Source organism: Corythoichthys intestinalis, chromosome 3 (assembly GCF_030265065.1).
Source record: "Corythoichthys intestinalis isolate RoL2023-P3 chromosome 3, ASM3026506v1, whole genome shotgun sequence".
Classification (NCBI taxonomy): Eukaryota; Metazoa; Chordata; class Actinopteri; order Syngnathiformes; family Syngnathidae; genus Corythoichthys; species Corythoichthys intestinalis.
Window position 1 is genome coordinate 58,726,259 of NC_080397.1, and position 26,466 is coordinate 58,752,724.

General features: G+C 38.9%; 1 protein-coding gene across 2 annotated transcripts in view; it reads right to left on the reverse strand.

Annotated features, from left to right (window-relative positions):
• The window catches only part of wscd2 (WSC domain containing 2), a 222,076-nt gene that overhangs the window by 86,108 nt on the left and 109,502 nt on the right, over positions 1-26,466 (reverse strand). Inside the window, exon 2 of one of the 2 annotated variants that reach the window (XM_057833087.1) lies at positions 26,017-26,081. The exons of the other annotated variant lie outside the window; for it this stretch is intronic. The gene's annotated coding sequence lies outside the window, so the exon portion shown is untranslated. The remainder of the gene's footprint in view (positions 1-26,016; positions 26,082-26,466) is intronic. 2 annotated transcript variants of the gene reach the window in all.

Genomic DNA, 26,466 nt, shown 5'->3' on the forward strand with positions numbered 1-26,466 from the left:
TATTTAACGTGATCAATTTTTAAAAAATTAATTACCGCCGTTAACGCAATAAATTTGATAGCCCTACTTTAAGCCAAAACTATTCTGGATGAGTGTAAGACATTTTGTCTGTAACGTTAAATACAATTAGAAAACGATTTAAATAAAAAAATATATATATACATATATATATATATATATATATATATATATATATATATATATATATATATATATATATATTTAAAAAAGGCATGTCCGATATTTTTTTGCCGATTCCGATACTTTGAAAATGACGTGATCGGACCCGATCGATCGGGACATCTTTAGTTAAAAGGAACCACAGACAAAAAGACTTGTAGTTCTTAAAAGAATAATAATGATAGTATGAGTAATAATTTGATATTCAAACCCCTTTAGTGCTTCCGTTTTCATAAAATTCAAAAAATTGGTTTAACTAGTAGGTCGCCATTGCTGTTGATGACGCAATGTACTCTGGGTGGTGACGTCACTGGGCAGGGCTGCCATACTGGGCAGCTCGACATGTGCCGATTACTGGTTTCAAGGTATACCATGGCATTAAAACGTCAAGGTGACAAAACCGCCAAAATTTTCCGTCACAGGTATTAGCTATTTTTTATATCCCAAAAATGCAGGGAGAAATCCCTCACTCACAGCTGCCAGACAACTCTCCCCCACCGGTTGTTGCTCAGTGTCAGTAAGTCAGATGTGCTACACGGTGGCTGGAGGAGGTGAAACTCCTGAACTTTTTCAAAACGAAATCGCTATTATGCGAATACTTTGGCTACAGAAAAGTTACAGACGACCACGGCTTAGAGGAGGAGGGTCAACCGACATGTAAAACATGTTTGCGGAGGGTGGCTGCCGAGGAGGCAGTACCTCCAATATGATTTCACATTTATACAAAATCAAAGGCGAGTAAACACTGTCATGAACGTTTCCCACCAGCTACGACTTAACTCCAGCCTGTGTAGTGGTGGTAAAATGTTAGGTTTTTTTCTCTCTGGCAACTGTCTGTGTTGAGAAAGAGTGTGTGTGTATAAAGTAAATATAATACGAGTCATACACACATGCTTTTTATGGAAAATAAATTATTTTTGTTCGGATGATAATAATGTTAAACTGTGGCTGAAGGTTTAGACTCGCCAATAGGACTGCATTTATTTTAATTTTATTTACAATATATTTTTTAAACTTAACATTATACTTGTGTTCCAATTTGCTAATATGTTTTGAAAAATAAAAGTCATGTTTAATGGAATTTTTTTTTTTTTTTTTAAACCCAGATATGACAAAGTAACACATTTTAGAGCTGTAGTTGCAATACCGTGAAACCGTCAGAATCTCATACCGCCACATGCCTATTGGCAGTGCTGCTGTACATCCACAGTGTCACTCATTAGCTACATAAACATGTCGTTGGTTCTGCCCTTCCAATTTGAACCCGAGCGGAAAAGTGACGAGCAGGACAGCACTGTCAATATTTCACAAAACGAGCAGCAAAAGCAATTAAACGAAGGTCTCCATCAATTAAAAAAAAAAGACCAGGGAAAACTGCGGTGAGAGGCAGACAAACAAAAAAAAAAAAACAAGGCAATGATGCAACAAGCAACGAAGGGATATACAAACTGTCAAAAGGCAGCAAGTCAATATCTCGGCAAGCCGCCTAGGATCGGTTTGAAGACAATAAAAGACTATTGGATGCAGGTACGACGTTAGAACCTCGTCCCACATCTCTGTAACAAAACAATCTGACCAGAAGTAGAATGTGACAAAATCATGCTAGTTGTCATGCTAGCTTTGCTTGCTAGCTAGCACAGCTATTCTCCCAGTCCAGGCCAACCGCGTCATCATCCCCAGCGTGCATTGCGCGTGTAAAATGTGGCGACCTCCGTAGGTCAAAACATGTACTAAATATTATAGATTTTTATATCAGTGGCAATAATATATGTGTTTCTAATAAGATAGGGTGACCATATTTTGATTTCTAAAAAAGAGGACACTCAGCCCAGCCTCAGCCCGGCCTCAAGATACTTGAATTTTACTCGAAGTTCACTCAAGGAGGCCTATATCACTTATACTATATTTAAAGTGTGCCCCCTCACTCTGGATGGAAAAATGCAGTTTGAAAAAAAATAATGACTTAAAAAAAAAAAAAAAAAAGTATATAAATATAATGCAGACCCATAGAAATGTAGTCCAGGCAATACACATACACACAGTAGGCTATGTGCCAACTAAACATTTTTATAAATTACTATTACAATTGTCCTTGACAATCCCCATTCAATTGATGTTCTCATTCACTGTTCTAGATTGCACACAAACAATAACTGAAATAAACTGACAAACTATTCAGTCAGCATGTTTCCAAACGTAGCAGTTCAAAACTACGTTTCCCATAATGCCTAGCGCGGTTTAGCTTGCTGATAGCTAGCTGAGGCAAAAATCAAACTTTGCTATCAAAGTTTACAATCATCGGCAGCGCGTCGATGCGACACCAAATGGGGTTTTACAGTGAAAGCTCCGACAGAAGTCAACAGTTGCCATTATATACGTATTTATCATAAAAAAAATAAAAAAAAAACTTCAGGCATTGCGACCAAATCGTCAACCCAGTAGATGGTGGTAATGCCTCATGATAGGGGTAAACTGCCAACAAAAACAAGAAGAACTACTACTTCCCTCCATTCCCGTAGGAGCCATGGCAACTGCTGACACCCAGCGGTCGGAGGGATTCTCTTCAAATTGGTCCCGTGAAAAATCATAAAAAACGGACATTTTTATGAATTTGTAAAACCCGCCTGGACCACGAGGACACTACGTAAAAGTAGGACTTGTCCGGGCAAAAGAGGACGTTTGGTCACCCTATAATAAGATATCCAACAATTGTGGCATATTAGAACCTACTAGTCTTTAAGTCCGAGTATCTCTTTATGAAAAAGTTTCCAAGAAAGATTAGCGATTTTCAGAACAGTAAATCATCTTCCCTCCATTTTCTCCCTATTGGGATTTTCTGTATCACCATGCATACCTTGCAGCCTCAAGACTTATGTCCCTCAGGGTTTAGTAATGGAGTTATTGCTTGTTCCTCTATAGACTTAATTCCCTCAACCGTGTGATCGCCATTGGTAATGATTTCTATGCTCAACATTAACTCTCCTTCACTCCCAATTAAAGATGAAACGGTATGAAAATTTCATGTCATAATTATAGTGACCAGCAATATTATGGTTATCAGTAGCACTGAAAGCATTTTGACAAGTTTGATCTTTGATATAAAACTGTAAAAGCAGCATCAATGCTTTTTTACAAAGTTGCCATTTTTGACATCAACGTCTGTGACCAATCAGTGAGAAACCGTTGAAAAGAAATTAGATTTACATGCAGAAAATCCAATCGGAAGGAAACCATCCTTGGAAAAAGGAAAACAAACAAAAACATGCTACAGAGATCAGCAAAAAAGATAGAGACAAAGAATAATGTAATGTATGACTGAATGAAAACGATATTCAGTGTTGAATTGAAGTGGTGAGTTAATTAGATTACTCACGACTGGAAAAAAAATAACGCTGTGAGCATAGGCAGAGTTTGACTTTTGGGACTGGGGGTGGAACAACATGTTGATGACACTGAAACGCAGTGTCAGCAATAAAATCAATTTACAAGAATATAAAAATAAGTTGACAATGAGCGTTTTTTGTTTCCCATCATTCCTGAGGGAAATTCTAAATCAAGCTGCTTAGGCAATACTTTTCGCCAAGATGGTCAACCATTGAATATGGTACTCCCGCCTGTGTCGTGCCAATGTAGTTACCCTAGTCAAAAATTGTATCCCCTGGGCGGAGCCATGTGGAGGTAGATTTGTGTCTTTATTTTTCAATTAAAAAAAAGTGGCTTCAATAAAAATAAAAATAAAAAGTTGCTTCAATCCAACAGTATATTTTCAATTTAAAAAAAAGTCGCTTCAATTAAAAAAAAAAAAAAAGTGTTTAAATGCAAAAATAAATTTGAAACAAACAAAAAAAACATGTGAAAGCTATTTTTTGATTTTTTTTTTTTTTTTTTTATTGAAGAGACTTTTTTGATTGAAGTAATGTTGATTTGCGTTTGGGCCACATTTTGGCTAGGACATTTTTGTCTTTATTTTTCAATCAAATAATAAGTTGCTTCAAAAAATATATATTTTCAAAAAGGAAAATCACTTCACTCAAAAAAAAAAAGAAAAAAATCAATCATAGAAAACGTTTTTGAATGCGAAAAAATATTTCAGATTGAAAAATTTGCATTTGAACACTTAATTTAGTTTTTCTTTGATTGAAGCAATCATTTTTGTGTTGGGGCCATATCATGGGTAGGACAGTAGTGTCTAAATCATTCAATCCCCCAAAAAGTTGCTTCAATCAAAAAAAAAAAAAAATTTTAAATTAAAGAAAAAAAATCATTTAAAAAATAAAATTGCCCTACCCCAATTTTTTTTTCTTTTTTCAATCATATGCAAAGCAAATGACCGTCTAAGGTGCTAGTCACATGATCTGTTCGAAAAATAATTTTGACCCATTATAAATATTTTTTTGTTAATTTCATTCATTTTTGTTGCAGTTTTACTGCTTTACAACTTATATAATATATATGTAGGAAAGTCAATGTCATGCAGCGACACTTTTCGGCCACCGGGGGGGACCCCTAGCCCCCCCTTAAAATCTGCTTATGGCCGTGAGAAACGCCGTTATACTCTAACACCGTTATTAAAGTGATCCTCTATTTTTAAGACAAGTAATTCTTAAAACATAAATGTTAGTATGAGTTATAATAATTTGATATTAAAACCCCTCTCAATGTCTTTGTTTTAATAAAGTTTGTAAAATTATTTTAAGTGATAGGTCGCCATTCTTGTTACGTCGCAGTGCGTGACGTCACTGGCCCCGAATGCCGAAATTCCAGCTTGTCACTCGTTAGCTTTCCCAACATGTCGTCAGTTCTACCCTTCCTATTTGAACCAGATCTGAAAAGTGAAGAGCAGGACAGCACTGTCGGTCATTCACATGACGAGCTTCAGGGAAAAATGCGTGCAGCAAATACCTGATAAGACAAAAGTTGGGCAAAACTGGTGATGCGAGAGAGTCCTGTTGGAAACCCCGGTTGGGAGCGAGAGTGCATGCTGTTGGGATTTGGGAACTCCGGTTTTATTAGCAGATATTCAAGGTAAGCATATTGCATTTTCAAACGTTTTCCCAATATAATTATGTAGATTGTTAGCATCCAGAGCTGTCGTGTGCTTTACATACAGTACAGGCCAAAGAGCACACCTTGTGTAATCCAGGTCTTGTACATTGTAACGCGTGGTAGCTAGGATACGTGTATAAAAGTACCAGAAAGGGGGGAAGCTTCCACTTAAGCACATTTATTCACAAAAAATAATATTTCCACCTTGACCACTCTTCACTCGGGAGCTCAGCAGTACGCAAACACGTGTTCCCTGATGAACTCCAACATTGTTGTAAGGTCCACGTCAGAGTCACTGTCGTCACTGTAGCGTGCCATAGTGCTTTAATAATTTACAGTGCCTTGCAAAACTATTCGGCCCCCTTGAACCTTGCAACCTTTCGCCACATTTCAGGCTTCAAACATAAAGATATAAAATTTTAATTTTTTGTCAAGAATCAACAACAAGTGGGACACAATCGTGAAGTGGAACAAAATTTATTGGATAATTTAAACTTTTTTAACAAATAAAAAACTGAAAAGTGGGGCGTGCAATATTATTCGGCCCCCTTGCGTTAATACTTTGTAGCGCCACCTTTTGCTCCAATTACAGCTGCAAGTCGCTTGGGGCATGTTTCTATCAGTTTTGCACATCGAGAGACTGACATTCTTGCCCATTCTTCCTTGCAAAACAGCTCGAGCTCAGTGAGGTTGGATGGAGAGTGTTTTTGAACAGCAGTCTTCAGCTCTTTCCACAGATTCTCGATTGGATTCAGGTCTGGAGTTTGACTTGGCCATTCTAACACCTGGATACGTTTATTTTTGAACCATTCCATTGTAGATTTGGCTTTATGTTTTGGATCATTGTCCTGCTGGAAGATAAATCTCCGTCCCAGTCTCAGGTCTTGTGCAGATACCAACAGGTTTTCTTCCAGAATGTTCCTGTATTTGGCTGCATCCATCTTCCCGTCAATTTTAACCATCTTCCCTGTCCCTGCTGAAGAAAAGCAGGCCCAAACCATGATGCTTCCACCACCATGTTTGACAGTGGGGATGGTGTGTTCAGGGTGATGAGCTGTGTTGCTTTTACGCCAAACATATCGTTTTGCATTGTGGCCAAAAAGTTCCATTTTGGTTTCATCTGACCAGAGCACCTTCTTCCACATGTTTGGTGTGTCTCCCATGTGGCTCATGGCAAACTTTAAACAAGACTTTTTATGGATATCTTTGAGAAATGGCTTTCTTCTTGCCACTCTTCCATAAAGGCCAGATTTGCGCAGTGTACGACTGATTGTTGTCCTATGGACAGACTCTCCCACCTCAGCTGTAGATCTCTGCAGTTCATCCAGAGTGATCATGGGCCTCTTGGCTGCATCTCTGATCAGTTTTCTACATGTTGGAGAAGAAAGTTTGGAAGGACGGCCGGGTCTTGGTAGATTTGCAGTGGTCTGATGCTCCTTCCATTTCAATATGATGGCTTGCACAGTGCTCCTTGAGATGTTTAAAGCTTGGGAAATCTTTTTGTATCCAAATCCGGCTTTAAACTTCTCCACAACAGTATCTCGGACCTGCCTGGTGTGTTCCTTGGTTTTTATAATGCTCTCTGCACTTTAAACAGAACCCTGAGACTATCACAGAGCAGGTGCATTTATACGGAGACTTGATTACACACAGGTGGATTCTATTTATCATCATCGGTCATTTAGGACAACACTGGATCATTCAGAGATCCTCACTGAACTTCTGGAGTGAGTTTGCTGCACTGAAAGTAAAGGGGCCGAATAATATTGCACGCCCCACTTTTCAGTTTTTTATTTGTTAAAAAAGTTTAAATTATCCAATAAATGTTGTTCCACTTCACGATTGTGTCCCACTTGCTGTTGATTCTTGACAAAAAAATTAAATTTCATATCTTTATGTTTGAAGGCTGAAATGTGGCGAAAGGTTGCAAGATTCAAGGGGGCCGAATACTTTTGCAAGGCACTGTATAAATATATATATATTTTTTTTCTTAATTTTTTTTTTTTTCCCCCAAAGAGCTACAAAATTGGATGTGAAATCATTGCTATCAAGGCTTTGTCAGGCTGTTGCTTACCTTTGCAAAATAGGAAAAAGTACACTAAACCCGAGTAGAAAATAGTTGAATAAACCTTCCGGTCTCAAAGGCCAAAATAGTGCTAAATTTGTGAAATTAATAAAACATGTATAATACTAGCCCAACAGTAAGAAAGTAAAAATAAATTCATAATAATAAACTCTGAATGAACTGAATAAACTTTTTTAAACCTCTTAAAGTCCAAACAGTGCAACTTTCATGAAATTATTGTCACATTCTGCTGCTGGTTAGATTGTGTTTTGTTGCTGGGCGTGGGGGCGTGGCACTTGAATCCAATGCAGGCTCGTCAACGCAGCATTTAAGCACGGGAGATCTCAGAGAAGGCTGCCGAGATATTTGCCTTGCTGATCGCTATTTGACACCTGGCACAATAATCTCGCTACATTTGCTTGTTATGCCCCTGCATTGGGTTTTTCTGTTAGTGTGCTGCTCTCGTTTGTAACCGCTGCCTATCTTAGTTTGTCCGTCGACCTGCTGTCACGGACTCCTTTTGTTATTTCTACTACCCGCGATCGCGTGTTATTTTTTGTTTGCAATCAGTAAACCCTTTTATGTATCCCCCGCTTGTTGTCTGCTTCGAGGTTCAACCTTGTTTCCGCATTTGCGGACGCTAACAATTATAAGTAATAATTGACCACAGCATCCCGTCTCTCCTTTTTTTCGGGAGGTGGGAGTCCATTATTTCTATTTCTGAAAGGTGGCAACAATACTTTGGAAACACTTCCCAAATTACTGCGGCATTTCTTTCAGTAAAAGACAATAAAAGTAAAGTAGACGAAGTGAACTGACCAGAGATGGTTGCTCCGGTCCAGCGGCCTTCTTCCTCTGGATAGCAGTCCTGCTCTTGCAGGCTCAAACTCGTTGTGTTCGTTCACGTTTCGTCTTCAAATGTTTTATCAAGTTCAAGGTATTGAAACTGGCCGATTTAACACATCTCCAAACTTTCAGGCCGCAAATCTTGCATGCAGCCATTGATTTTAATCGACGGGATTTCTATTTGGAAATATTTCCCGACCGCCGCGGCGCCGCCATATTTCCTGGTTTGTTTTTCGTCCATATGAAAAAGCCCCCTTTTGATTGGTCAGGAGTGGCTATTGGCCCACTCTCATTGGTCTGGAGCAGGCCAATAGCAATAGCTGCTTGGTGTTCACGTGTCATCACACAACACAGAGACAGAGTGTAGTGAGCGCCAGGAGGAGAAAAAGGCTGTGGTCAAATGTTATAATAATGGACCGGTAAATGGTATCGGCGCCGTCTTTGTTGGTATTCGCCGATACCGATACCACCATTTCGGGCCGGATCGGCGCCCCCTGCCGATACTAGTATCGGTGCATCTTTACTAAATACTTATTTGCCCCACTGCGGCTGTCCTAAGCAGCCTGATTTAGAATTCCCTTCAAAGATGATGGGAAACAAAAAACTTATTATGATAATTATTCTTGGAAGTTAATTTTATTGCTGATACTCCACTTCGGCTTCATCAACATGTTGTGCTCCCCTTTCCTAAAAGTCAAACTCCGCCTCTGCGCTTGGTCCAAATCCTTGCAGAAGGTTTTTTTGGATCCCTCATTGAGTCTTAAGCCTTCGCGTGAGCAATTTATCACTATACGTTGAGATGGCATGATGAATCTGGCGATTAAAATCCAGAAAATTTTTGCAATATGTAGCGAGGATAGCGTGTTGCTTTCGTAATGGAGTGCTGGCGAGGTGACGTCATTACGTAGCGGCCGGCAGTGAGGCGAGTCCCTCGTTGCTAGGCTGTTGTTATAGCAGAAACTGAAAAACTACGCTGTCAATTTAAAAAAAATTTACTTCGCAAGTTTAGGCAGCAATAAGCAATTGTTGAACACGCTACATATTCGGAAAGATACCAATTACATCATCACTGCGAGCCCGCAAACCATGGCGCCAACTAACAGTCAAAATATGGACTAAATATTATAAAATATTGCCTTTGATTTAACATTTTATGCGTTTCTAACAACATATTTTAGTACAAGAGAACAATTGTGGTTTATTAGAGCCTACATGTATTTAAATCAGATGATCATTTTAACAACCACTATCTAAATAAAAAACACTTTCCTGTAGTGTTGTTTAACTCTCAGCAAAATGATGCAAGAGCATTTGATAGTGAAAGGTGAACATCACTGCACTGCCACAGCAGGAAAAAGTCAGCGTCCCTCAAAATAAGACGATCGTATCCTCCAGGAATACTGTGACACACTTTAATGTATTCTAATAGTTTCTAGGCTTTGTCAATGACAGAGAAAGTGGAGAACCGCCAAGGACATGATCAATCATGGAATTAGCTGCCTGTGCATGTGCGGCCCTTCTTTTTTTTCCTTTTTCACAGGCCCACATATTTCAAGTGTGCTACTAGACGCATAGCCTCAATGAGCATGACATATTAATTCCATTCAATTAGTCCAGAAAAGTAGCGACTTAAAATCAGTCAGGACTTTTGACAACAACAACTCTGGAAGAAAGAGAGGAGGAAATGAAAACGACGAGGTGCGGTGGAGGTCTTTTTGTCAAATCATGGCAATTACTGCAGCGGAACGGACATGAACCCACTGCCTGGCCATTTATTCACATTCATATTAAATGAGCCAGCAAATATTTAATCATAGAGGATTTAGGGGAGCTAACGTCAAAGTTCATCTTTGGTGAGCGGGCTGACAGCCAGCTCAGCTCATGCTGCAGGCAAACGGTTCCACAAGTCAAGCCATAAATATTATTCGTCTCCGTCTTGGGACTCATTGTTGAATTGAGAGTAGAGTTGAGCAAGACAGCTCTACAGATCTACACCTCATCCGGCGTTCACCGCGCAGCACGATATCACTCGTGTGACTGACAACGTCTCAATAAAAGTGATCAAAATGTACGTTTGTGGTTTCAGTTGTTGACATCTGAGCATTTAACACAAAGACACAGTGTGGTTACAAAGTCATGGTTTAAAGTGCATCTGACACAAGAAAGCATGTTTATTTCATAATACACGCGGTATTATATTATTATTATGGCTGTCAAACGATTAAAATTTTTAATCGAGTTAATTACAGCTTAAAAATTAATTAATCGTAATTAATCGCAATTCAAACCATCTCTAAAATATGCCATATTTTTCTGTAAATTATTGTTGGAATGGAAAGATAAGACATAAGACGGATATATACATACAACATACTGTACATAAGTGCTGTATTTGTTTATTATAACAATAAATCAACAAGATGGCATTAACATTATTAACATTCTGTTAAAGCGATCCATGGATAGAAAGACTTGTAGTTCTTAAAAGATAGTATAAGTTATAGAAATATTATATTTAAACCCCTCTTCATGTTTTCGTTTTAATAAAATTTGTAAAATTTTCAATCAAATAATAAATTAGTAGCCCACCATTGTTGATGTCAATAATTACTTACACAATGCTCATGGGTGCTGAAGCCTATAAAATCAGTCACACTCAAGCGCCAGCAGAAGGCGGCAAAACTCTATAAAACACAACTAACAAGTGGGCATTTCACTCTACTGTCATTTAAATCTGTCTGAGCGGGGCTTGTGCGTTAATTGCGTCAAATATTTTAACGTGATTAATTTAAAAAAAAAAAATTACTGCCCGTTAACGCGAAAATTTTGACAGCCCTAATTTTGAGACGATTCGACTTTATACAACAATTTGGCAAAGCGCTGATGACGAGAAATACGTCTTTAAATCTGCCGTTTAGCTCCTCCTGTCATTGTAGTGCTTTGGCGGCTCCATCTGGGTGATGATGTAATAGAATGAGCGAATTCAGCGGATTTAGCATTCAGCCCAATGGAGGAGGAAGTGTTTTTCAGCGATTTTGGTTCAAGTGTGGATTTTTCCAACAATATTGTCGATCCAGAGGAAGTATGTGAAATACAGCCATATATGTTTGAGTCATATTTAGAGGAGGAGGAAGATTCAGAATGACAAAAAGGTGACAGAGACAACAAACATGAGGCTAGCCTAGAGCAGACTGAAAAACGTTATCATTGGTTTTATCTAGGGTTGTTCCGATCATGTTTTTTTTTGCTCCCGATCCGATCCCGATCGTTTTAGTTTGAGTATCTAATTTTAAAGCTGTAATTAATGCGATTAAAAATTTTAATCGTTTGACAGTCCTACTCAAAATATGATTTTAATTCCAATAATGATGCTATTTAAAATGTTTTTTTCATTTTTCTTCTTAATGTCACAGGCACTTCATAAACAGTACAATGAATAAGTAACATAGGACGTGATCGAGCTATCATCTAGCTATCCACAGATGTTGTCAATTTCCCACTCTCCAAAATCTTCATTGCCAAAAAAAGAATCGTTTCCCATGCGCCCGAGACCTCAAACCCCTCACGCAAACACGATCACACTAGATGATCCTCCCTATTTGAAAACATTTCGGATTTGATTCAAGTTGCAAGACCTCTGGGGAGTATCTGCGCTCTCCTCCAAATCTATTTTAACATCGAGGCCAATTGCTTAAATTTTGCTGTCGACTAAAAACATTTGGGTTTAACTTCAAAAGGGGAACATGAAACAGGAGATCAACATTTGATCTTTTATTCCCTGGTATATACACATATTTGTAACAAAGCAGCCCGTTTCCATGTTAGCAAAAGTATTGGAACAGATGCCCTGGCCTTTTTCTTCTCTGCTTATGAGTGGCTTGCGTGTTCAAGTGTGATATCAGCACTTTTCACGGGCTTTAGTCCTCCCCTCCAGATGTTGTTTCTCATGGGGCTTTCTTTACAGCTTTAGAAATCTTTCTGACATTATAGGGAACCTCCAACTTAAAGACTTGTAGGCTTTAATAAGCCACAATTGTTCTCTTTGACTGAAATATGTTTTAAGAAACACATATACAATGGGGCAAATAAGTATTTAGTCAACCACTAATTGTGCAAGTTCAAGTCCCACTTGAAAATATTAGAGAGGCCTGTAATTGTCAGCATGGGTACACCTCAACCATGAGAGACAGAATGTGGAAAAAAAAAACTGAAAATCACTTTATTTGATTTTTAAAGAATTTATTTGCAAATCATGGTGGAAAATAAGTATTTGGTCAATACCAAAAGTTCATCTCATTGCTTTGTTATGTACCCTTTGTTGGCAATAACGGAGGCCGAATGTTTTCTGTAACTCTTCACAAGCTTTTCACACACTGTTGCTGGTATTTTTTGCCCATTCCTCCATGCAGATCTCCTCTAGAGCAGTGATGTTTTGGGGCTGTCGTTGGGCAACACGGACTTTCAACTCCCTCCACAGATTTTCTATGGGGTTGAGATCTGGAGACCAGGACTCCAGGACCTTGAAATGCTTCTTACGAAGCCACACCTTTGTTGCCCTGGTTGTGTGTTTGGGATCATTGTCATGCTGAAAGACCCAGCCACGTCTCATCTTCAATGCCCTTGCTTATGGAAGGAGATTTTCACTAAAAATCTCTCAATACATGGGGCCCATTCATTCTTTCCTTCACACAGATCAGTCATCCTGGTCCCTAAGCCAAAAAAACAGCCCCAAAGCATGATGTTTCCACCCCCATGCTTCACAGTGGGTATGGTGTTCTTCAGATGCAATTCAGTATTCTTTCTCCTCCAAACACGAGAACCTGTGTTTCTACCAAAAAAGTTCTATTTTGTTTTCATCTGACCATAACACATTCTCCCAGTCCTCTTCTGGATCATCCAAATGCTCTCTAGCGAACCGCAAACGGGCCTGGACGTGTACTGGCTTCAGCAGGGGGAAACGTCTGGCAGTGCAGGATTTGAGTCCCTGGCGGCGCATTGTGTTACTGATTTGTTACTGTGGTCCCAGCTCTCTGTAGGTCATTCACTAGTCCCCCCATGTGATCCTGGGATTTTTGCTCACCGTTCTTGTTATCATTTTGACGCCACGGGGTGAGATCTTGCATGGAGCCCCAGATCGAGGGAGATTATCCATGGTCTTGTATGTCTTCCATTTTCTAATAATTGCTCCCACAGTTGATTTTTTTACACCAAGCGTTTTACCTATTGCAGATTCAGTCGTCCCAGCCTAGTGCAGGTCTACAATTTTGTCTCTGGTGTACTTCGACAGCTCTTTGGTCTTGGCCATAGTGGAGTTTGGAGTGTGACTGACTGAGATTGTGGACATGTGTCTTTTATACCGATAAGGAGTTAAAACAGGTGCCATTAATACAGGTAACGAGTGGAGCCTCGTCAGACCTCGTTAGAAGAAGTTAGACCTCTTTGACAGCCAGAAATCTTGTTTGTTGGTGATCAAATACTTATTTTCCACTCTAATTTTGAAAAAAAGTCTTTAAAAATCAAACAATGTGATTCTCTGTTTTTTTTCCCACATTCTGTCTCTCATGGTTGAGGTTTACCCATGTTGACGATTAAAGGCTCTGGGAACCTTGTTAGGGTGCATGGCATCATGAATGCTTTGAAATACCAGGACATTTTAAATCAAAATCTGTTGCCCTCTGCCCGAAAGCTGAAGATGGGTCGTCACTGGGTCTTTCAGCAAGACAATGACCCTAAACATATGGCCAAATCTACACAGAAATAGTTCACCAGACACAAAATGAAGCTCCTCCCATGGCCATCTCAGTCCCCAGACCTCATTTTGTTGGCAAAAGTGGGTTGTACAAAGTGTTAACACCAGGGGTTTTAATAATTGTGACACACATCATTTGATGTCAAATATTTTTTCTTTATGTGGGATTTTTTTCCCAACTGAATGAATGCACTTGTATTGAAGGTTGGATTTTTCTCTTTTTTTCCATTAAGGTCCCATATTATTTGAATTAAAACAATGTATTAGAAGCTAAAAAATCTTTATCAGGGGTGCCAATAATTATGGAGGGCAATGTATTTAAAGAAAGTTTGTAGTGTTTACTTTGTAATCACTGTATTCGCGGCTATTTTTAACTGAAAAGTTGCAATTTTTGATTGGTCGGAAAATTTGACAGAACACCGGGCACTTGAAGAGGGGAATAAGCCAAGTATACTAGTTGTGCTCTCCCGGCGGGGGGATGTGCGACAAGTCGTCGGCCGAGGGGACAAGGAGCATGTCACAAAATGCAAGCCACCTACATATTAAAATGATCCCAGTATTTGACATAATACAAAACACGATGTTTACTCACTTCCTCGTAAGTCCCATGGTCCAACAGGAGTAGGGCTTGTTTTGGCCAATAGCCACCGGTGAACAAGAACACACACGCCTCTCCCTCCTACAGCAAGATTTTTCTGCAGCCGTTTGGCTGGCGTGATACGAAAAATAAACGTATCAATCCGCAAAATCAGCTGAATAATTAGTCCTTCTCATACAACGGTACGGCTGTAAAGTGAAGAGGACTCCTTCCTCCGTACACGTCACAGCGCCCTCTTTCTCAACTCGAGACCGTTGCCGGAAGTCACTCATTTCAAAAAACATTCAAAAAACTAAATATATATAGTGATAGTGATCACTTCCACACACATCCAAGCAGTCAATTTCATTCAGGAGCACAAAATGTCGCGTGTATTATGAAATAAACATGCTTTTTCGTGTCACAGGCACTTTAAGTGAATTGGATGCCTATCGTTGTCAATGGAAGCCATCGAGTTCATTTTAGGTCAGTTCTTTGTTATTTTGGGATACTTACATATGGACTACTTCCTGTACATTTTGGAGCATTTTAGGTAGAGATGTCCGATACTTTAAAAATGACGTGATCGGACATCCCGGGTCCGATCACGTCATTTTCAAAGTATCGGAATCAGCAAAAAAATATCGGACATGCCTTTTTTAAAAATATATACTGTATATATTTTTTTATTAAATCGTTTTCTAATTGTATTTAATGTTACAGACATGATATGTTACACTTATCCAGAGTCTTTAGTTTAGACTTAAGGTAGGGTTATCAAATTTATCCCGATAACTGCGGTAAATAATTTTCAAAAAATTTATCACGTTAAAATATTTAACGCAATTAATGAATGCACTGCACGACCCACTCACGCACTGTCGCGCTCAATCTGTAATGGCGCCGTTTTACCTATATAGAGAGCTAAAAGACAGAGTAAAGTGAGTAGAGTGAATTTTGGCAGCCTTTGGAGCCTTGTTTTAAATGGCTAAAGCCTTACAATCCGTCTCCCTACGATTAGAAATATCGTAGGAAGCAATGTGGGGAAGCAAGACAGTAATTTATCTTTTTCTTAACACCCTATTTTATTTCCCAACACAGAGAAGATATATCAGTTGGTAGCACTAAGCACAGTCATGGTTGCACTTCCCATCATGCATTTGGGCATGGCTACAGTATCATTTACTGAAAGCTCAACAAATACACTAGATGACAATATTTAGTCACAATATACAAAGTCACATTTATCCTTTAAGAATTTCAAGTCTTTCTATCCGTGGATTCCTCTCACTGAAAGAATGTTTATAATGTAAATGCCATCTTGAGGATTTATTGTCATGATAAACAAATACAGTACTTATGTACTGTATGTTGAATGTATGTATTTGTCGGAGTTTTATTCATTTTTTTCTTAATGCATTGCCAAAATGTATATGATGGGGAAAAATTATTGGGAATGTTGGAACTGAATCGGGAGCAAAAAAAAGCAGTCGGATCGGGAAATATCGGGATCGGCAGATACTCAAAGTAAAACGATCGGGATCGGAACGGGAGCAAAAAAAACATGATCGGAACAACCCTAATTTTAGGTTATTTTCTGTTGATTTCGGGTCATTTCCTGTTGGTTTTGGTGCATGTTTGGGTCCTTTCCTTGTTACCTCTTTAGCAAGTGCAGACAGAAAAGCTACCCATGTAAAGTAATGGACTGGATCATAATTAAAAAAAAAAAAAAAAAAAATCACAAATCTCCAGTTTTACAGCTAAAGTGTCCAAAAAAAAGCATGTGATTCACTATGTGGGCCGTACGTTTAGTACGAATGGAATAAATGTAAAGTGGGGCAAACCTGTCCAAAACCTGGTCTAAAATTTGTTTGTATAGATTTAGTCAGTGTATTAAAATGGGTCGCTGCGTGAATTACTTGGCGAACCCCTGACCCTTTCGCACCGAACCCCTAGCGTTTGCTCAAACCCAGGTTAAGAACCACTGCAATAGATTATCTTCTTAATGTGATATTTAAGTGATAGTTTGCAATAAGCCGTTTACCTACTGTGTCATCTTTTCTATTCATCATTGGGCTCACATGAACGGTTACTCTGGTGTGACGACAATCTTTTCAGGTGATTGATAGCAGCTGTTTGGCAACATGTAGGCAGGTGATAAATGATGGTGTCATATAGGATGTCGTCAGCACCCCAGCAGCAGAAGAGTTAATAGAGCAGCCCTGGCAGCCCTGACCCTTATTCCCACCCTGGGGAGTGTCTTTCCACTAAGGCTGCAGCTACCGAATAGGTTAGTAATCTAGTAATCGACTGGAAGTTCTATTGATTAATCGAGTAATCGGATAAAACATTTTTTTTAGGTAAAGAGCAATTATAAATATACTGTACATAAGAAAAAAAGACATTTAATCCAATATTGAACCATTTTCAGTCAATCAATGTCTTTATTTTCGATGTACATTGTTGAAAACAGCCAACAATTGCATCTCAGATGTGACAAGAAAAAAAATTCACTGCTTTCACCCAAAAAAACTTGTAGATCTTATTAAAAAAAAACATATTTCTTACCTAAAAATGTAATTACGCTCAGTGGCGCCAACAGGGGGTGGCCAGGGGTGGCCACGGCCACCCCTAAAAATTGGTTGGCCACCCCACTGGCCACCCCGCTTGCCAGTATATCGTTAGATTGTTGTAGCATCAGTTATGCATTTCATCCCAAATGAATGCATTTATTTTGTTTTGTTAAATGTAGGGCTGTGAAATTTATCACATTAACAGGCGGTAATTAGTGTTTTAAAATTAATCACGTGAAAATATTTATCGCAATTAATGCATTCGCTGTACGACTCATTCACGCATTGCCGCAAACAGCCTACAATGGCGCCATTTGACTTATATACAGAGATAAGAGGCAGAGTGGAGTAGATACAAGCATTCATTGGGGCCGTGCTTTTACTTGGCTAGAGCTTTGTCATCTCTCCCGCAGCACCTATAAATACTGTGGGAAGCGACGTGGGGAAGAATGACAGGAGTTGATCTGTTTCTTAACACCCTGTAGTTTACCCAACGCAGAGAAGATATAGCATTTGCAGCCACCACACACAGTCATGGCTGCACCATTTCCCATCCTGCATTTGGGCAGAACAGTTAGGTTGCGACAGTATAATTTACTGAAAGTTCAACAAATACACTAGATGGCAATATTTAGTCACAATATACAAACACACATTTATCCTTTCATAATTAGAAGTCTTTCTATCCGTGGATCCCTTTCACAGAAAGAATGTTAATAAAGTTTATGCCATTTTGTGGATTTATTGTTATAATAACCAAATACAGTACTTATGTACAGTATGTTGAATGAAAATATCCGTCTTGTCTTATCTTTCCATTCCAACAATAATTTACAGAAAAATATGGCATATTTTAGAGATGGTTTGAATTGCTATTAATTATGATTAATTAATTTTTAAGCTGTGATTAACTCGATTAAAAATTTTAATCGTTTGACAGCCCTAGTTAAATGTATGCCTTATGCCAAATATATACATAACACAATAAAACAGAAATGTTGTGGAACTCAAAATGTTGACTGGACAGTTATGGACTATGCACATTAAATCATTAGTAACATCCAATATTACACAATACACCAAAGTATATCAGTAGTCGTGTCCTTAAGTCTTTCTGATAGTTTTCCCCTGACCTTTTTACTGCAATAATATAATGAAAACCTGAAATTATGGCTTTTAGTTTTGGCCACCCCAAGATTTTAAGTGGCCCCATCTGGCCACCCCTATGAAAAATTTCTGGAGGCGCCACTGATTACGCTTGATAACACACATCACTTGAAAGCTACATGTTTTTCCCACGTGTTTCAATTGAATTTCCATTTGTGTCAAGCTATTTTTAAGTTCTAGTTAAGTTTTAAGTTAGTCTAAACTGTAAGTACTGATAAAATTTTGAGTTTTTGCAGTGTTCAAAATAAATGTATGATACCTACTGTATTGGAGCACATTAGGGACCAGTGCTAATTGGTGTTTTTTTCAGCAATTACTACTGAGCTAAAACTGACAGTTAGCTTTATTGTTTTAATTTCACACCCTCATCACTCTACAGCGCTGTGTTTTTACAGATTAAATAAAACCTGTATGTAAGACACGTTAGCCACGCATCGACAGTGGTCATAATCAATAGAAACCTAGCCCTCCGAAGGGCTAACGTTACGTGAGCGAGTGACAGTAACGTTATATTTATTAGCGATGAAAACTCTACTGCTTAAAGATGGCGGCTATTTACTAACGCTGCCCAGACGCGGCCGAGTCTGTCATTTCGCATCTAGTCCTAAATGCATGTGATATCTATGAGACACATCGGACACTACCTGCTACCACACTAGCATCCTGCGGGCGTAGTTTTTAGCAACGTTGGCATAGTTTGTAGCGGTGTCGGCTGCAGTGTTTTTTTTAAATTTTTTATTTTTTTTATTGCTTCTTCCTCTACGCACGTGACGTCAGCGCGTTGTTACGCATTAAAAGTAGTCCGGGCAAAACGTGATACCGAGAGCTGGCAAAATTAAACTATTCCTCGAGGTGAAAAAAATTACTCGGATCAGTTTTTAAACTCAAGTTACTCGAGTTGCTCGAGTATTCGTTTCAGCTCTACTTTCCACTCTACCGATGCACATTAGTACGTTTTATTAATCCAAATCCAATCGAAGATCACATCCACTGACAACAAACGTAGCAAAGGTTGTGATTGTGTTCTTCATATTCAGATGCACAACAATGACACAAATGATAGTTGGTTTGTATTTTTATAATGTATTAAAAAAAAAAAAAAAACGAAAACCTTAAATACCGTAATTTTCGGACTATAAGACGCTACTTTTTTCCCTCATTTTGAATCCTGCAGCTTATTTGTTGATTTATTTGGATTAATAGGTAACACTTTAACAACGGTGTCATAAGACTGCCATAAGACCGTCATAATTATGACGTGATTATGACACTATCATGGCCGTTAATGAATGCTTATGACAGATGTCATTAAGTATCATCTGGCAGATTATGTCACCAACACTCCATATATGTCCAACTCAGATCTTTTGCATATATTCAAAAGTGAGATAATTTTCCGGATGACACAAAATGACATCTGTCATGACGTCAATAATGTCATAAGTATGACGGTTTTACGACAGTTTTATTTTGCCACTGTCAAATAAAGTTTTACCAAATACCAGAGCTAGCAATTTATGAAACAACTGGAAGAGTAACTGAAGAAATAATTAGCAGAGAACATGAATTTTGATTATTATTTAATATTTGCAGCGCTACAATGCATGCTAGGAGGCACGTTGGACGACAACAGTGTTGACAGCAGGTGGCAGCAGAGGTTAACTGTTTCCCCCAAGGGAGCAATGATGGCCAAATGAAGCTTCTTGAAGCAATGAAGCTTTGCAGCCAATTGGTTCAAAGCTTTATGGTGACTCATTTGGTCTTATGACAGTCTGATGATGCCGCTGTCAAATAAAGTGTTACCGGTTAATGTATTTTGGTTCTAAATATCCCATAATACAGTGAGGACAGCTGCGGTTTATTGTCCAGTGAGCCTTTTTTATGAACAGTGAACTGTTTTCGTGTCAAATTTGTTGGGTGGCGGCTTATAGTCAGGTGCTCCTTATAGTCCAGAAATTACGGTAGCTAAAATTGCATTTTCAGTTTTTGGTTAAAGGGGCCGAAAGTTTACCACCCAAAAGTGTGAAGAACCTTAGTCCTCATGTGATGAGGTTTGGAAGTATTTTGAGGTATCAGAGAAATATCCAAATTATTAAATGAAGGATAATAACATTAATTTGCTTCATCGCTTCTACACGCTTCTGAAGTTGTTTCCATTGGTGTCCCGCATCACATTGAGTACAGTGCATTTGAGTCTGTGTGTGAGTATTTTGTAGTTTATTTTAATAACGTTCGCTTGATTAAAGAAGAATTTAAATGCATACAGAGGGGCAAATAAGTATTTAGTCAACCACCAATTGTGCAAGTTCTACTACTTGAAAAGATTAGAGAGGCTTGTAATTGTCAACATGGGCAAACATCAACCATGAGAGACAGAATGTGGGGAAAAAAATGACATTGTTTGATTTTTAAAGAATTTATTAGCAAATTAGAGTGGAAAATAAGTATTTGGTCACCTACAAACAAGCAAGATTTCTGGCTGTCAAAGAGGTCTAACTTCTTCTAAAGAGGTCTAACGAGGCTCCACTCGTTACCTGTATTAATGGCACCTGCTTTAACTCATATGTATAAAAGACACCTGTCCACAATCTCAGTCAGACACACTTCAAACTCCACTTTGGCCAAGACCAAAGAGCTGTCGAAGGACACCAGAGACAAAATTGTAGACATGCACCAGGCTGGGAAGACTGAATGTGCACTTGGTAAAACGCTTGGGGTAAAGAAATCAACTGTGGGAGCAATTATTACAACATGGAAGACACCAAGACCACTGATAATCTCCCTCGATCTGGGGCTCCACGCAAGATCTCACCCCGTGGCGTCAAAATGATAACAAGAACGGTGACCAAAAATTCCAGAACCACACAGGGGGACCTAGTGAATGACCTACAGAGAGCTGGGACCACAGTAACAAAGGATACTATCAGTAACACAATTCGCCGCCAGGGACTCAAATCCTGCACTGCCAGACGTGTCCACCTGTTGAAGAAAGAACACGTCCAGGCCCGTCTGCGGTTCGCTAGAGAGCATTTGGATGATTCAGAAGAGGACTGGGAGAATGTGTTATGGTCAGATGAAACCAAAATAGAACTTTTTTGGTAGAAACATCGGTTCTTGTTTTTGGTGGAGAAGGAATACTGAATTGCATCCGAAGAACACCATACCCACTGTGAAGCATGGGGGTGGAAACATCATGCTTTGGGGCTGTTTTTCTGCAAAGGGACCAGGACAACTGATCTGTGTAAAGGAAAGAATGAATGGGGCCATGTATCGAGAGATTTTGAGTGAAAATCTCCTTCCATCAGCAAGGGCATTGAAGATGAGATGTGGCTGGGTCTTTCAGCGTGACAATGATCCCAAACACACAGCCAGGGCAACAAAGGAGTGGCTTCGTAGGAAGCATTTCAAGGTCCTGGAGTGGCCTAGCCAGTCTCCAGATCTCAACCCCATAGAAAATCTGTGGAGGGAGTTGAAAGTCCGTGTTGCCAAACAACAGCCCCAAAACATCACTGCTCTAGAGGAGATCTGCATGGAGGAATGGGCAAAAATACCAGCAACAGTGTGTGAAAAGCTTGTGAAGAGTTACAGAAAACGTTTGGCCTTCGTTATTGCCAACAAAGGGTACACAGCAAAGTATTGAGATGAACTTTTGGTATTGACCAAATACTTATTTTCCACCATGATTGGCATATAAATTCTTTAAAAATCAAACAATGTGATTTTTTTCCCCACATTCTGTCTCTCATGGTTGAGGTTTACCCATGTTGACAATTACAGGCCTCTCTAATATTTTCAAGTGGGAGAACTTGCACAATTAGTCGTTGACTAAATACTTATTTGCCCCACTGTACATGTACATTTGCTGAGCAGCACCATAAGGGGGGGCGATTTTCAAAATGTTCAAATATTTTCAAAACCAAAGCCGCTAGCGACCTAAGACCAAAACAGGCACCTCCCTTAGGCATATAGTGTATGAGTCTCCATGAGCAGTGGCATCAAAAAATTCAAAGTCATTCCCTCATAAAATCCAGATGAAGTATTTTTATATAAGTACAACAAAATTTAAAATGACTATAAAATTCTTAGATTTTACACTAGATGCACAAAAAAATCAGCCACAGGATTCAAAATGAAGGGAAAAAATTGCGGCTTGTAGTTCGAAAACTACGGTAATCCGGTTTGTAGTTCGAAAATTACGATAATCCGCAAAAAATAAATAAATAAATTTAAAGATAAATTAAAATGAAATTTTAAAAAAATATATGTATATGCATGTGTATTTTTCAGCATTTCGGTTTTTCGGCCAAGTGTTTACAATATTCGGTTTTTTGTTTCGGCCATAATTTGGCTTTTGGTACACCCCTAGTATAGACCTTTTGGTTTTCAAGTGTGACCTACTTAGTTCTGCAATGATGAATCGATTAACTTGAGTAATTGATTAGAATGAAGCTTTGAATCAAATTTTGCTGCTTTGAGTATTCGTTTAATGAAAGTAACGTTGTCATGGTTTGTTTTGAAAGTGTTTGCGTTTAGTTTTACTGATTTGGGTGGATACACTGCCCTCAGTAAATATGACATAACTCATTTAACATGGCTGAATCTAGCTGCTCCCTGTTAAGACCAACATAAGCAGTTTTTTGTGGATTCGTAATTTAGTTTATAGGTATTTTTAACTTTTTTTTTTTTTTTTTTCTTGTGGGAATATGTGTTTGAACGATTGTAAAGTATATTGTGAAAAAAAGTTAGCATTTTATAGCATTTAAGCAAGCGGACTTTTGCTACGCTAGTTAGCCAATTGTTCTTTTGTTGTATTTAGATCTTAATTTGTATCTTTTTAAAAAAAAATAACATTAGAGGCTCAACTCAGGTACTTTGATTTATTTTGAAATGAAAGTGCAATCCTGCATAGTTTTAAGAAACACTCAGGATTTTTTTAATGTTGGCATTTAATGCTTTTTTTAAAGTGCAATCTTAGCAAGCCTTTGCTTTCCATCTCCTAAAATTTATTATGCAATGCATTTAATGTTCCTAATCTGATTATTCGAACTAACTAGTTAACAGAATAATCGTCTACTAAAATAATCGATAGCTACAGCTCTAGACCTACAGTGGGGCAAATAAGTATTTAGTCAACCACTAATTGTGCAAGTTCTCCCACTTGAAAATATTAGAGAGGCCTGTAATTGTCAACATGGGTAAACCTCAACCATGAGAGACAGAATGTGAAAAAAAAAAAAAGAAAATCACCTAATTTGATTTTTAAAGAATTTATTTGCGAATCATGGTGGAAAATAAGTATTTGGTCAATACCAAAAGTTAATCTCAATACTTTGTTATGTACACTTTGTTGGCAATAACGGAGGCCAAATGTTTTCTGTAACTCTTCACAAGCTTTTCACACAATGTTGCTGGTATTTTGGCCCATTCCACCATGCAGATCTCCTCTAGAGCAGTGCTGTTTTGGAGCTGTTGTTGGGCAACACGGACTTTCAACTCCTTCCACAGATTTTCTATGGGGTTGAGATCTGGAGACTGGCTAGTGTGTGTTTGGGATCATTGTCACACAGATCAGTCGTCCTCGTCCTTTTGCAGAAAAACAGCCCCAAAGCATGATGTTTCCACCCCCAAGCTTCATAGTGGGTATGGTGTTCTTCGGATGCAATTCAGCATTCTTTCTCCTCAAAACACGAGAACCTGTGTTTCTACCAAAAAGTTCTATTCTGGTTTCATCTGAACATAACACATTTCTCCCAGTGCTCTTCTGGATCATCCAAATGCTCACTAGCGAACCACAAACGGGCCTGGATTTGTACTTTCTTCAGCAGGGGGACACGTCAGGCAGTGCAGGGTTTGAGTCCCTGGCGGCGCATTGTGTTACTGATAGTAGCCTTTGTTAATGTGGTTCCAGCTCTCTGTAGGTCATTCACTAGGTCCCCTCGTGTGGTTCTGGGATTTTTGGCCACCGTTCTTGTTATCATTTTGACGCCACGGCGTGAGATCTTGCATGGAGTCCCAGATCGAGGGAGATTATCGGTGGTCTTGTATGTCTAACATTTTCTAATAATTACTCCCACCGTTGATTTCTGTACACCACAAGTCTCAAAGGGCCGCAGCGGGTACTGGATTTCATTCCAACCAAACGAGATGAATACCTTTTCACCAATCTGGTGTCTTACAAGTGTAATCAGTTGATTCCCGTCAGGTGCTGCTTATTTTAGCATAAACCTCATTGGTTGAACAGTCTATGCTCGATCTGTTGGAACAAAGACCCAGGACCCACTGCAGCCCTTTGTGGAATCGGTTTGACACCACTGCTGTACACCAAGCGTTTTACCAATTGCACATTGTTGAGGTAATTATCGGGGTTTGATTGATTAAATGTTTGCTTGGTTGGTTGATTGAATATTTGCTTGTGCTCATATATACCATAAATAATACATATTGCCCTATTTTTCTTACTTATATAACCAGTAAATGATTATTGCTTGCTATACCAGGTTTTAGTATAATGCTTAAGTGTTACAAAGAGTAAAAGAGGGTCGGGATGACAACTGTTTTGCTTCATGGCCGCATCATTGCGTAACTAGACCTTCCGAGGCATCTTCAGCACCTGGCGTCTGGACTTCCGTCTAGACCTTCGAGGACAATTTTCCATCCGAGGACATCTTCCATGGCCGCAGCGTTGCATAACTGAAGTGTCTGGATTATTTTGACTGTTTATATGATTGTTTTGACTGTTTACATGATTGTTTACATAAGCTCTTGCTTCCACATGTGTATTCACTTAGTTCCACCTACATGCACACACATATCCAATCGAAAACCACATGGGTGTCTCCAGCTTGCTCTCCCCTCCCTTAGGGCGGCATCCATTTTTGTTTAGGACAAACCCCTAAATAAAATACCAAGGAGGATTTTTTTTCCTTTAGATCAATTTTGGTGACTCACGAGTCACATTTTGCTCTCCTTGGCCAAGAAAACTGAGTGTCTTCTCTCCTTATTTTTGGGTAATTTTACAATGTCTACCTAAGGATCTATTTTTGAACTTGACACACATTCAGTCTTCCCAGCCTGGTGCAGGTCTACAATTTTGTCTCTGGTGTCCTTCGACAACTCTTTGGTCTTGGCCATAGTGGAGTTTGGAGTGTGACTGACTGAGATTGTGAACAGGTGTTTTTTATACCAGTAATGAGTTAAAACAGGTGCCATTAGTACAGGTAACGAGTGGAGCCTCGTTAGACCTCGTTAGAAGAAGTTAGACCTCTTTGACAGCCAAAAATCTTGCTTGTTTGTAGGTGACCAAATACTTATTTTCCACTCTAATTTGGAAATAAATTCTTTAAAAATGAAACAATGTGATTTTCTGGGGTTTTTTCACATTCTGTCTCTCATGGTTGATGTTTGCCCATGTTGACAATTACAGGCCTCTCTAATCTTTTCAAGTAGGAGAACTTGCACAATTGGTGGTTGACTAAATACTTTTTTGCCCCACTGTACATGATGTCCACATATGTGGATACAAGCTCTCCATTAAAATAATTAGTTTAAAAAAAAAAAAAAACAACATTATTTTTTAAATACTTTTTAATGAATAAAAGATTTAATTGATAAATGCCATTGAAAACCATAGACATCCATTTAATTTAAACTGGGAGGACACACTAGGATTGCCCATTGAAGGCACTAGATGTCTTATTTATTTTGCTTGGGAGGGATGGCAGCGATCATTCGCAGTCACTGACAGTGAATGAGTTAAATGAGTGCATTTTAAATGGTTAACAATTTTTGGGACATAAAATGTGGTAGCACTAACCTGCTGTCACAGCCGAGCATTATAAATCTTCACCGCGCTCGCATTCAGATAAAGCACTTTGTGATCTGAAAAGAGAACAGTTGTATAAGTCGAAACTAAAGGCGAGCAAACAGCTGGATGCCAAAGCGTGCGCACAACAGACTCGAGTGGCTCACTGAGCGCAGATGGTTGCTCAACAAAGTGCATGACCCCCTGAAAGTGGGAGTGGGAACATGCCTGTTCCCCTCACCAACACGTTCAGAATGCCAAAGTACTTTATTCATTTTGGCAAACACCACCAAGGTACAGGTCGGAGCTGGAATTTTGGCTCCCTTAGTTCACGCCAGCCATTTTAATTAAACAAATGGTTGATCTCAGTGTGTGCCTGCATTAGTGTCTGGCTAGATGCCTGATATGCTTAATTACTGGTGGCCACTCAAAAGGAAGCACATCAGTCACAGATTTTTTTTG